The sequence below is a fragment of the Lissotriton vulgaris genome, unplaced genomic scaffold (genome assembly GCF_964263255.1).
Source record: "Lissotriton vulgaris unplaced genomic scaffold, aLisVul1.2 SCAFFOLD_4013, whole genome shotgun sequence".
Classification (NCBI taxonomy): Eukaryota; Metazoa; Chordata; class Amphibia; order Caudata; family Salamandridae; genus Lissotriton; species Lissotriton vulgaris.
Window position 1 is genome coordinate 4,950 of NW_028249804.1, and position 14,431 is coordinate 19,380.

Below are 14,431 nucleotides of genomic sequence, written 5' to 3' on the forward strand. Positions count from 1 at the left end.
GCACAGGCGCATTTTGCGAGTTATTGGTTGAATGCACCGCCATACACCCCGCACGTGGCACTTGAGGCGAGTGCGGTTCTGCCGTATCCGCTGAGGGCCATGGTCGTTAACAAACACTCGGTTTTTGAGAAGGGAGAGATAGACACAGTGAGGATTACGGCGACAGCTTGGGAACACCTTGGTCGAAGGGCGGCTCGCCTGCCGTTATATGCGCCGGCTATGCCGCTACTCTACCACTCTGATATTTCCGTCACTGGTGAGATCGGAGGGTTGCAAGTCTTGAGGGAAGCCGGATTGCAATCCATGGGGGACCTTTTTCCTGGGGCGTCGTTTCTTTCTTTGCAGGCTATGACGGCTAGATCGACTAACACGTGCATGCCTACTTTTATTTATGCCCGACTGAGGGCTGCGATAAAGGATTTGTATCCAACATACCCAGAGGAGCCTCCGACACTTGGGGCATTGCAGTTGCTCTACACAGCTAAGGACAGGGCTAAATTGGTCTCTAAATTATACAAGGTTGCGCAGGAGGATGAAGGAGGGGGGGCGGACCAGGCCAGAGCACGATGGGATAGAAGTCTTCCTGACCCTCTTACTGATGACGAATGGCATGAGTGTTGCAACATGACGGGAGGATATGTGATAAATGGAAACTTCCGTCTCTTGCATTATAAATTTCTGCATCAATGGTACTACACACCGATACAACTAGTGAGGTATGGGCTTCGTACTGCTGCGCGTTGCGTGAGATGCGGTGTGGAGGATGCTGACTTTGTACATCTTGCCTGGGGTTGCCCGCGAGTGTATGCTTTTTGGAAGGCGGTTACTGAGTGTCTGACGGTTATGACTTCAGTTGAGGTTAACCTTGATGTGCGGCTCTGTCTGTTGGGTATAGCCTCTGGGGTGGCAGCACAATCACGACGACTAGTGGTACTGGCGCTCCAATTAGCCAAGAGGAGAGTCGCTATGGGATGGGGGGGAAGGAGGGCACCAGACGTGCAACTATGGCTGAAGGATATGGCTTACTGCAGAGACCAACTGCACTGTTATTATGAGGATCTGCCGGAGAGGTCTCGCCCGCGAGACATATGGGCTCCATTCACACTGTATGTCTTATCTCTAGAAGACTCAGATAGCGAAAGGAATACGATTGTTGAATTGCAGGAACATGATCATGTATCGGATTGAATGTTGTTTGAAAGCGGTGGAGATGGCTGCGTTGTGCACTGTGCTCGTGCTGTAGAGCTTTGGGTGTACTGGACATTTGCTATGATAGATAGAACAGGCCAGACCGTCTTATGCTGCCCAGCTGTGATCCGAGTATACGATGTAAGACTTGCAATAAGCTACCTACGATGGCCACGCCCCCTGGGCCGTTGTCTGCACCAGCTCAACCTTGAGAGTTGTATATGTCCACATAGTAAGGCTCACTAAGACCAGGAGTGGGAGGGGTGGGAGGGTGTTGGGATTGTTAGTCAGTTGACTTTGTTCTACAAAATCAGAAAATGAGACCGAGATCACATGAGGGCTGAACGGCCGACATCAACGTGTGCTCTGACCACTGCAATTGGAACATATATGGTGCCTACAGGAGCTCAGTCTGGGACTGCAATTGTACCAAAGATCTGTATTACTGAGATCCACTGTGACTGTATGGTGCACTGATTGCGGCCGGCCCTGCCAGTGGGTTGTAGGCACTCCGCTGTGTTTATTCATAATGTGCAATAAAGGTCTACCAAAAAAAAAAAAAAAAAAAAAAAAAAAAGTATCAGCATCAGTCTCTGTCACCTCAGCCGAGGTGGAACACTGTTTTATATCAGTACAAATCAAGATTTAGACCACCGATGTAGCCAGCGGAGGAGACTCTTATTCCACATTCCTTCTCATTTTTATAACAATTCCCAAAAACATAACTGTAACTAACCAGCCCCCACCCCTACTCCCTACCCCAAACCTCCACTCTTCTCCCCCGCCAGGTCTGAGTACTTCGCGGTCTGTACTTCTTATCATCTATACTGGGTCCCTTTGCGTCTGCCCACTGTGACCCGGGCCGCCCCCCCTGTGGGAGGCGCCAGCATTGCATGTGTGGATTGTGTGGTGTGCCCCATTATGCCTTGCATCATTGTTCCCCATGCCAGCAGCACTTCTGGTGGTTTATGATCTCTCCTGGTGTTACGCAGTACACACATCACAGTTATCTATACCCCCACCGTATCCAGCGCGTGTTTCCTGATTCGAGCACCACAGTGCCCGCGCTGTAAACTGGCTGATGCCAGCTTCTGACATATGGTGTGGAAGTGCCCACCACTACAGGTGTCATGGCTCGAGGTTACAGCCACCATAGCGGAACTCGCAGACCATACACGGTCACCTACTCCTGAATCCTGCCTGCTAGACCTTCGCCCTAAAGCAGAGGCTATCAGGAACGTCCCGTCTGGTATAGCACTGTGACCAGCCTGTCTCCGGCAGAAGCGGTCGCTCCACCCTGCCTCTTGGTATCGTAGCGCTGTTCTCCCCACTGCTGTCTCTTGGTATCGTAGCGCTGTTCTCCCCACTGCTGCCAAAACGATTCTGTGCCTTATAATCGATTTGTACTAATTTGTGCCCGCTTAGTTGCTGTAGCGCTTCGCATTGCTTGTAATTTATTGTGCCTGTGTATGTTCCTAGCGCTCCACCGCTCGCATTGCCTGCATTGCTCCCTGAGATTTAGTAGTGCCTGATTGTGCCCACAGCATTATTTAGCATCGTGCCCCAATCTCGCCCTGTTTGCCTTGTGTTATTGTTGCTGCCATTTGGTTGTGCCTCCAGCCCGTCCCTCCCCCCCGCTCCCGCCTCCCAGCTGCCCCTCCCACGCTCCGCCCCCCTCCATTATCCATTTATGGCAGATGCATTTTCGCGCAGCGTTCACACTCAGCGGACGCGCCCATTGCGCGCCGAAGGTGCGCCAAAGGTAAGCCTGCCTACGCCCGTCCGCGCCTGGACCGCACCCAGCGCCAGACCCCCTGGTCCTCGCAAACCCATCTCCTCCCGCATCACATACGACGCCGCAACCCTCTCAGCCCTCAACCCCGGCCGTCCACTAAACTGCCACCAAGGCGCCCCAGGACACATCCATGGACCATTCACCTGCCACTCCTGCAAGTTCGACTGCATCAGGACCCACACCAAACCCACAAACCCCAAACAGAGCTCCGGCACTAACCACCTAAAATGCATCCTACTCAACACCCGCTCGGTTCACAAACACGCCATTGACCTTTGGAACCTACTCAACACCACATCTCCTGACGTCGCCTTCCTAACAGAAACCTGGATGAACGCCTCATCAGCGCCCGACATCGCCATAACCATCCCGGACGGCTACAAGATCATTCGAAAGGACCGCACCCACCAAACAGGAGGAGGCATCGCCATCGTCCATAAGAACTCCATCCGCGTCACGACCAGTTCTGACGATAACCTCGCTATCGCCGAACACCTTCACTTCCAGATCCACACCGACCCCAAGACCACACTCAGAGGCACCCTCCTCTACAGACCACCAGGACCCCGCATACAATTCAGCGAAGACATCACTGACTTCATCACCCCACACGTCCTCCCCTCTGAGGAATACATTCTACTGGGAGACCTCAATTTCCACCTGGAAAAGAACAACAACAGCAACACTACCACCCTTCTGGACAATCTCGCCAATCTCGGACTCAAACAACTTGTAGACACCACCAAACACTACGCCGGACACACGCTCGACCCAATCTTCACATCCAGCAAGCACATCTCCTTCAATCACACCACAGCTCTCCATTGGACGGACCACAGCTGCGTTCACTTCAACTACAAAAAGACCACAACCCACATCCACCCTCAACCAATTCTCCGAAGAAACTGGAACAAAATCACCACCGACCAGCTCTTCACATCGCTTCACCAAAACCCTCCTGCCAATTCATCGGACCCAAACCAAGCAGCCACCAACCTCACACACTGGATCACCCACAGCGCCAACGAATTAGCACCCTTGAAAAACCATCAAAACAAGCAAAACAACAAAAAAGCCCCCTGGTTCAACGATGACCTTAAGAAATCCAAGAAACTCTGCCGTACCCTTGAGAAAGCCTGGAGAAAAGACCCAAACACTGTCACCTTGGCCACCTTCAAAAACGCCACCCGCAAGCACCACCAACTGATCCGATCAACCAAGAAATCAGCATTCAAGGACCGACTTGACAACAACGCCCACAACAGCAAGGAACTATTCAACATCGTCAAAGAATTTACCAACCCCACCGCCAGCATCAATGACATCACTCCCTCCCAAGTCCTCTACGACTCCCTGGCCTCATTCTTCCACAACAAAATCGCTGACATACATAACTGCTTTGACAACCAGGCCGGAGACCAACCAACTCCACCCACCTCTGAACGAAACCCCCCCTCGAACACCCTCTACACCTGGAACCCAATCACCACTGAAGACACTATCCGCCTGATGAACTCCATCCACTCAGGATCCCCAACCGACCCATGTCCCCACCACATCTTCAATAAAGCAGACTCCATTATCGCACCCCATCTCCGAGATGTCATCAACTGCTCCCTCATCTCCGCTACCTTCCCGGAAAGCTGGAAACATGCCGAACTCAGCGCCCTTCTGAAGAAACCCACAGCAGACCCCACTGAACTCAAAAACTACCGCCCCATCTCGCTCCTCCCATTCCCTGCCAAAGTCATTGAGAAAGCCGTCAACAGTCAGCTCGCCGCCTTCCTCGAATCCAACAAATCCCTCGACCCTTCACAGTCGGGCTTCCGAGCCAAACACAGCACAGAGACCGCCCATCATCGCAGCAACAGACGACATTCGAACACTACTGGACAATGGAGAAACAGTTGCCCTCATCCTACTTGACCTCTCCGCAGCCTTCGACACAGTCTGTCATAGCACCCGTATACAACGCCTCAGCAACGTGGGAATACAAGGAAAAGCCTTGGAATGGATCATCTCGTTCCTCGCCGGTAGAACCCAAAGAGTCCGCCTCCCCCCTTTTAGATCTGAGGCCACCAAAGTCATCTGCGGCGTACCACAAGGAACATCACTCAGTCCTACCCTCTTCAACGTATACATGAGCCCCCTCGCAACCATTGCGCGACAACACAACCTCAACATCATCTCCTACGCCGATGACACCCAGCTGATCCTCTCCCTCACCAAAGACCCAAACACCGCCAAAACCAACCTACACGAAGGGATGAAAGAAGTAGCCGAGTGGATGAAGAACAGCCGTCTAAAACTGAACTCTGATGAACCTAAAAATCCTCATACTCCTTCTCAGGGGTCTTACCAATAAGTAGTCCATTCAAAAGCAGCAAATAAATCAACAGGCAATCTGAAATATGAAAAGACATCTTTATTACAATTAATTGTGAGGCTACGTCGCCCAGTCACACCTAAAGCAACTGAATGAGGTAGTCTGCCTGAATGGTCTCCGCACAGACCCTTTATACAATTTATTATGCCCTAGGCACAAATTCTTTCTTTGAAGTACATTATTGTTGGTCACTCCCAGGACGTGCACACAAAGCACTGTATGATGACAAACCCACTTTCAAGATAAGTCCAGGCCATAAACAATGTCCACATAATGCGTACATTCTCTAGCTGACAAGGCCGGATAAACCCCAAAACATTAAGAACACAGCCCATGTCATAAATAGCTCGTGGAGGCAGGAACAGGAACAGATGGAAGTAAGATAGGCAAGTTTGTGTGTAGTAAATCTTTACAATGTCCTGTGCTCTGATCTATAATCTTGATCCGCTAAAGGGCAGGAACTGGCTTGGCAAGGTTAGCCTCAAGCAACAGGATCAGCTTTCGTCAGGTCATGCAGAAGTCAGCACAAACCCATGCTAAGGTTATGTCCTTAAATACTTGTTCTCCCATGGTGAGAGCCTACTGTAAGGGCAATGCACAAAATGGCTGCTATTCACAAGATGGAATCCAGGGGTTCAAACAGAACCTTCAAATACACAGTGAATCCATTGGTGTAACATGATGAAAGCGCTCATGCATACCGCATTCGTCATTTGTGGTTCGCTGATACCAAATTCATAACAGAATCATGATATTTTAAAACACAGGTTCAGAATTTTCAGAACCACAGACCATCCTTTTGCCCTTTCATAGGCAATAACCTATACTCATGTTAATCTGAGTCCAGGTCTACATTCATCACTAACTGGTGTTGGTGTAAAAGCTGAACAAATGAATTATTGACAAACTCCAATCTTCTAGCAGACTTGTGTTCAGGCAGAGGGTGAAAAGAATGCGAGGAAACAGTAGGAGGAGGTATGGGCTGTGTAGTGGGTACAGATGTCACTTGAAAAGTGAAGCAAACATAACCTATTAAAAACATCATCACACTACACAACATAAAAAATGCATATTATTAAAAATTGTTCTTTCGCCATCACAGTGCATATTCTCGTTTCAAAGTTCGTAGATCTGGCAGGTCTCTCCATCCTGGGAAACTCCATCCTCTAAGTTGCTGCCCGCGGTGGGAGATTGATTCTGCTAAGGAGTGCTACTGTCGGTTTAGGGCAACTCCCTTAGACCAACCAGAACTGTGGACTTAACCGTCTCCAGCTGCACTCCAAAGACTGTGGCAACCGCGACCCTAGCAGCAGAACCGGATGGCGGTTCAAAAATCAAAAATGAGCAAGTTTCGTGGATGAGAGAGCTGCACAATCAAAAAGAAAAAACTTTTTATTAGTCCATAGTCATAGTTCTTGGCCTACAAATCCGCTTCCATTGTTTTCTTCCGGGTTGAGCCTCTTCAATTCAGGCTTTTTCATGAGAAAAAAATACTGTTTAGTTGGAGTGCCCTCCTGGCAAAACACCCACAGCTCACTCGAAAGTCTCAATGTCTCAAAACAAATGCACCAGTGTCTCTTCTTTGTGGCAGACACTACAAATGATGTGCTCTTCATTGATCAAGGGCACAAAACATCTCGTGCAGATCCAAGTACTACTGAGAAACAACCTTTCAAGATCAGCAGCACTTTCAGACTCCAACACTCATTATTTAGTGTCAGAGGACGCTCAAGCTGCTCTCTCATGGGCACCAGAATGTAGTGCATTTTTCCAAATGTGGATCCTTGGGTGCACTGCCTTTCCGCTGGAGCAAAGCGAAAGAGGTGTGTGTGTGGCCAAAACTCGGGCCAAGGGCTCAAGGGACTGCACACTGACAGAGGTTTCCAGCACATAACAGGTACAAAGCCCAAAAAACAGAAGATCCCATTCTGTGGCAAACAAAGAACCACCTCTTCCTTTTTTCTGCAACGCCTTTTGTTGAAGCAAATGCCTTGCTTGGGAGGTACCACTGATGTCGCGCTGATGATCGCTGTCCAGCTTCGCGACTTTCTTGTTGCAGGAATTGTAGAGCCAAGAAATCCGTCATTCATCTGTAGCGGTCACTGATGGGGAGTGGGCTTAGTCTTGATCACAGGTCTGCAGAGAATCACTCTTCCTTTGACTCTGGAAGATCCAGCAGAACCTGGTGATGCAGGAAATGTAACACAATTGTTAGTTTCCTTCAAATCAAGCACAAAAACAGTTCATGTGTTTTAACAAGGGGACTGCAAACATGTGGCCTGCAATCTGCAAGGGAGTGGCAATACGTCATAGGAACCTAAATGGGTGTCCTCACACAGTGGCATTGTATAATGGGGTAAATACATATTTCCCTCAATTATTAAGCCTAGGTGTTCCTAAATTCCTTATCGAAAACATCTCAAAATAGAGAAATTAAATAATACAGATTATCAAGGACATGAAGACAAGTCCCTTTAAAAAGTGTGCATCAGGTGCACTATGCAATACAAAGGCTCATGATCAAATGTGCAGACAAAGGACAAGCACTAAAAAGTCCTGGTATTTGCATGATTAGAACACATCTGATCCCACCAAAAATTAAAGCAGCAGGAACAAAAGAGAACTGAAAAATTTAAAATAGACATTGAAAATTTGTCATGTTCAAAAGGGTAAACTTAAGGTATCTCCTATTGAGATGGAAAACTTGTCTTACTATAATATTGGGTCAGTTAACCAGCCTATCACTACCCTGACAGTCAGTCTGAAAAAACATTTTGAAGTAGGCCTAAGGAAAATTCTTGCAAACCAGTCTGGTCATACAAAAGGAAATTATACATAACATGGGGGGTCCCTGATACATCACTGCTGTCTAGAAGTGTGCACATAAACAATACACCCATAATAAACGGGCTGACAGCATAATGAGACATTGGTCAGGAGAGAAGCAACAAAAGAAAAATCTATAGGAAGAACAAGAGTTTGCTTAGGTGCCTCAGGCATGTGACACAGCACCAAGAGTACGGGGGATACACAAAAGACCAAAGTGACACAAATTCTAACTCTACCTCTGGCAACTACACCATATACGGTAATCCTAACTAATGTTCCTGTTCTCTCTTCAGGAGAGAAAAAATGAAACCTGGTTTCCTTTCAAGGGACAAAGCCATATGCTATTTGGGAAACAAAACATGATTAAATAATGCAATATAGAAATTAGGTCACCTTGAGTCGCAGATCAATAATTACATCCTTAGGTCCAATCAAGGATACATAACAATTTAGGGCTGCCTATTCCTTTAAGGGAATGTGCAGTGAGTGACTGACATCAGATGACACACTTTGAATCTGTATATCTTTTTAGTTTTCTTCAATATCATTATAGCCAGATTTAGGCATGCACTGGTAAAAGTGCTGCCTGTCTTCCTCACAGTATGAAAACCATATCTGTGAAATTTATCATTATACCAAATTCATCCAATTATTGTGTAACGATACGTATCGTCATACGGACCCCTTCACAACACAGGAGAACTTGTAATAGTAACAACATAAAACAAAACATACAAAAAAATAAAAATGCACATGTCAAGCCATTAGATATACTTGTTGGCGGTGCCACACAGAACCATGGCATATGTACTTTATGCACTGTAAACCTGCAGCCAAAAACCCAATATTTTGGGCCTGTACCATCCTTTTGACAGTAGAACACAACATAGTTGGAGTCTACTGTCAAGTATAACTTTACTGTCTCTCTCCTAACATACAGGACCAAATAAAACATTTCACGATAGGGCCTTATACACGAACGAAAACATGAACATTTTTGTTTCCAAAGAAATTACACAAAAACACATCTCCGTTCAATTAACCAAACTCACGTGTCTTGTCTGCCTTAGAACAATCCATGAATAATCTGTTGGCAGAAGCAGAAAAATACACAGCACAAAAAAAAACATTGTAACATACACAAAAATAAAGTTACATTACTTAACTGTTACTCTCCTGTCAGTTCACCTCGCAACATCAAGCCATCATATTTTTACCGTTCTAAAAGAAATGGTTATACTGACACTCCATATTAATTTGGTACCTATAATGTGCACTGAAAAAAATAATACCTAATGAGCAAATCTGTATTTTACGTAGGCCTGTAGCCTGTAGCCTTAAAAATTTCGGAAAAGGGCTGCATCTTATTTTCGATCTAAGACTTAATGCAACACTTCATTTTCTGTAAAATAAACGCAGCTAGCAAACATTATTGTCCTTAGCATGGAGACACAAATGTATCAGTTCTGACGATTATTTAACACATGTTCGGGACCTTCAGAGAAACCCCTATTTATTTTCCCTTTTAAATTAAGTTCTTTCATTTTATTGATGTTCTCACGGAGAAACCAGAAACCTCACCTCTCGAGGCCCGTTCAGAGAGGTCATTCTGCATTCCTCAGAGGCAAAGTCCTAATTAAAGGGTCACAAATGTCAACATGACAGCCTTCTCCATTGTTTACAGGAAACTAAAAGATAACATCTCAGCAGCGCACTCGAGCCAGCCTCTGCAATTTCTCCCGGCCCCCGGCCTCGGCCACATTGAAGCTGACAAAGCCAGTAGGCTCTATCTAACCTGCAATAATTCACTCTATTTTGAAAAATAATTTCTTTTTTTTTTAGGCGCCAAAATTATCTCTATTCCCAGATCATTAAACTCCATTAACTGTCAATGTTTCTCAAAACCTAAAGACACACAGACCATTTTTCTAGAGTAAATGCTTGTTGCAATCCTATGGTACACACTTCATCAGTCTTAAATAAACAAACTTTCCGTGGGCCTAGCTGAAGCTAGAACCTTCAACCCTGATATTAAAACAAGCCTGTGTACTGACACATTAACCCACTGAATTATAAGAAGGCACAACCTGCAAATATATATCAAGACCTAAATGTATGCATTTGCTTAAGCCTGAGACACTTTAAAAAGCACTCTGAATGAAAGTAAAATGCAATTTAAACAGTACTTTTACTCAAAATCGACTTTCATATATTGGGCATCAAAAAATGAATATCCTACATTTTTCTTGCATAATATGCATTACTAGAATGTCTATTACATAAGCCATGAATCAGGCATTTGAAAATAATAATTTATACTTTATAAAAATGAGCTTGCTTGCGCCTATGGCAAGGGAAAATTATACACACGAATACTTGTCATTTTAGTGATGCCACATAACTTAAATCGAATTTTAACGCTAGGAGGTCATAGTATGAGTGTTAAGCTTCATAAATATTAAAAAACGATTTTTGTAGCACTCATTTTTAATAATTATTCCTTCATAATTAATAATTCTTTTCTAATAAAAAAACCCAATTATCCCTTTTTGTGATTGTTCTACATATAAGAGCCCGCTGCATCCCTTGCCTATCATTTAGATGCATTAACTCACAAACCTAAGCGCATATGCCTAACTTAAAACGCGTCACAATCCTGCGTCATATTTATTTAAAAGGACTGTTATGCAGAATTCCACCCGTGTTTAACTGAAAAAGTGCTGGCTGAATGAACATTCCAATCAAATATACTGCAGCTGAAAGGTTTGCCTGTGAACATCTAATACAGTGCATCTAAGGAAAAATGCTGTAAATGTATTTATTTTTGCAAAAATAGGTAATTTAGTTTTTGTTTGGGGGCCTTATTTATATCTATTGAATGTGACCCACACACACATTGAGCTCATTTCAGACATAAACAGAAAGTGTTGAAACATTCAGTACACACAATACAGTGCTTTCATAAATTGCGCGAACGCTATGTACATACCGAAGTTACACTAATGAGAAAAATCACATAAACATTTAAACACACATTTGACCCACAAAGCAACACTCAGGACGAAAACAGGACAGTCCAGACTGTACGTAGCTGTAAGTCATATTTACAAGAAACACTTCTCAACAGTGTTCCAAAAGACTTCAGAAACAACCCAACAGACCACCAAATGTGCAGGAAACCAAAAATACACTCAATTCACTAACTGTAGCTGGCAGAAAACCAAACATCGTTCTGCATATCATCATACATAAAAGTGCACAGAGCAAAGGATCCTTGTTATGTATTATGTCATATTTGAATTCCCTGGGGATACAAAATCACCAAGGAAGAAATATGTTTGTAAATTTAACCTATTTAGATATTCCCTTTAGGGGAAACCGGCTAATCCAAACGTATACAAAGTTGGCCAACACAAATCTTCAAATTTGCTAAGATCAGGCATCTTATAGCTCACTAATCTAGCTTCAAACTTCAAGGGGCTATCTCTATCGATACACTTGTAAATATACAAAACCCTTGGTTATTGAAAATTGCAATCTTCAAATAATACTAAGGACTAAACAAACCAAGCAAAGAACCACAAAACAAAGGACTGGGAGCGACCCACTTATACTTCAACTAAAGCAGATGGAGAAAAAAAAATCCCTTCCTTACCTGCCTACACAAATTGCAATTCGCATATACAAAGCTATACAAACCTTGTCCAAATTCTAACTGCCAAGTTCTAACTGCACTAACAGTCTCTTTCTTAAAAAACTTACGCCAAAAAAAGTTGCTCAGTCAGGAGTGACATCTTTTGGAGAATTTAAGTCAGAAAAATCAAAAATAACCTGAGCCGCAAAGACAGAGAATCCCCTAGAACCTCCGTGCACAGAGTACCTCTTTTAGTAGATTTCTGTCTTGCCTTCCCCAGTATATTTCCGTCCTCTGACAAGATTACTCCTCCAGATAGTCACTTCTTGATGAGGCCCACTGTTGGTTGCGCCATCTGATGAACCTAAAAATCCCCATACTCCTTCTCAGGGGTCTTACCAATAAGTAGTCCATTCAAAAGCAGCAAATAAATCAACAGAGAATCTGAAATATGAAAAGACATCTTTATTACAATTAATTGTGAGGCTACGTCGCCCAGTCACACCTAAAGCAACTGAATGAGGTAGTCTGCCTGAATGGTCTCCGCACAGACCTTTTATACAATTTATTATGCCCTAGGCACACATTCTTTCTTTGAAGTACATTATTGTTGGTCACTCCCAGGACGTGCACACAAAGCACTGTATGATGACAAACCCACTTTCAAGATAAGTCCAGGCCATAAACAATGTCCACATAATGCGTACATTCTCTAGCTGACAAGGCCGGATAAACCCAAAACATTAAGAACACAGTCCATGTCATAAATAGCTCATGGAGGCAGGAACAGGAACAGATGGAAGTAAGATAGGCAAGTTTGTGTGTAGTAAATCTTTACAATGTCCTATGCTCTGATCTATAATCTTGATCAGCTAAAGGGCAGGAACTGGCTTGGCAATGTTAGCCTCAAGCAACAGGGTCAGCTTTCGTCAGGTCATGCAGAAGTCAGCACAAACCCATGCTAAGGTTATGTCCTTAAATACTTGTTCTCCCATGGTGAGAGCCTACTGTAAGGGCAATGCACAAAATGGCTGCTATTCACAAGATGGAACCCAAGGGTTCAAATAGAACCTTCAAATACACAGTGAATCCATTGGTGTAACATGATGAAAACACTCATGCATACCGCATTCGTCATTTGCGGTTCGCTGATACCAAATTCATAACAGAATCATGATATTTTAAAACACAGGTTCAGAATTTTCAGAACCACAACTCGGACAAAACGGAAGTTCTCATCCCAGGATCATCCCCCTCCGCTTGGGATGACTCATGGTGGCCACCAGCTCTGGGAAACGCACCCATACCTACGGACCACGCACGTAACCTGGGCTTCATCCTGGACTCCTCACTCTCGATGACCAGACAAGTCAACGCCGTCACATCATCATGCTTCAACATCCTACGCATGCTCAAAAAAAACATTCCGTTGGATCCCCACTGAAACAAGAAAAATGGGCACCCACGCACTGGTCACCAGCCAACTGGACTATGGAAACACCCTGTACGCCGTAACCACAGCCAAACTACAGAAAAAACTCCAACGCATCCAAAACGCCTCAGCCAGACTCATACTAGACATTCCCCGCAAAGATCACATTACCGGTCACCTAAAAGACCTTCACTGGCTCCCCGTCAACAAGAGGATAACGTTCCGTCTCCTCACCCACGCACACAAAGCCCTCTACGACCTAGGACCTGAATGCCTCAACACGCGCCTATCCTTTTACACCCCCACCCGCCAGCTGCGATCGTCCAATCAAGCCCTAGCCGCTGTCCTGCGCATCCACAGAGCCACCATGGGGGGAAGATCCTTCTCCTATTTAGTGGCCAAAACCTGGAATTCTCTCCCCATCCACCTCCGCCTTACACAGAACCACCTCTCCTTCAGAAAACAACTAAAAACTTTGATATTCGATAAGTAAATTCCCCCCTTTTCCTCAAGCGCCTTGAGACCCTCTGGGTATGTAGTGCGCTATATAAGTGTTGACTTGACTTGACTTGACTAGACCTTGCATACATACTTTTCAAGTGCCAAATAGAAATGTACTGGAAAGCAGCCTCTGTGCTGGACACTAAGAGGCGGCAGCATACTCTCCTGCACTGTGCAAGAACAGAGGCCAACACAACACACATGCTACTCACTAGAGCAGTGGGGAGAGTGGATGGGGGGGACTGGGATATGTATATCCTTAACCTAGAAGCCAAGAACGACATTCGATCACCATGAAGGAACTATGTCCGGGACCTCATGAATGCATAATTTCTGTACAATTGTACCCAAGTATGATGTATATCCTCCCGTTCATGCAATCTCTGTTCCCCTGTGGACAGTGGGGCCGGGAACCGCGCCGGCAGACGGCATGGATTAGACATCATGTGACCTACCCATATGTGATCCCTGCAACCTCCCCCTTACACCTACTTCCTTATAATTTATTGTTTTATTGGCGCACTGTCTGCGATTAGGATTGGCATGTTTTATTGTCCTCACCGACCTCCTCGCCTTGTGATCACCCTTTATCTCAGTAGCTCTTGCTCCGACACTGATGTAAATGGCAATGTTGCCGAAGCATGATGTGTTTACATATGTCACATA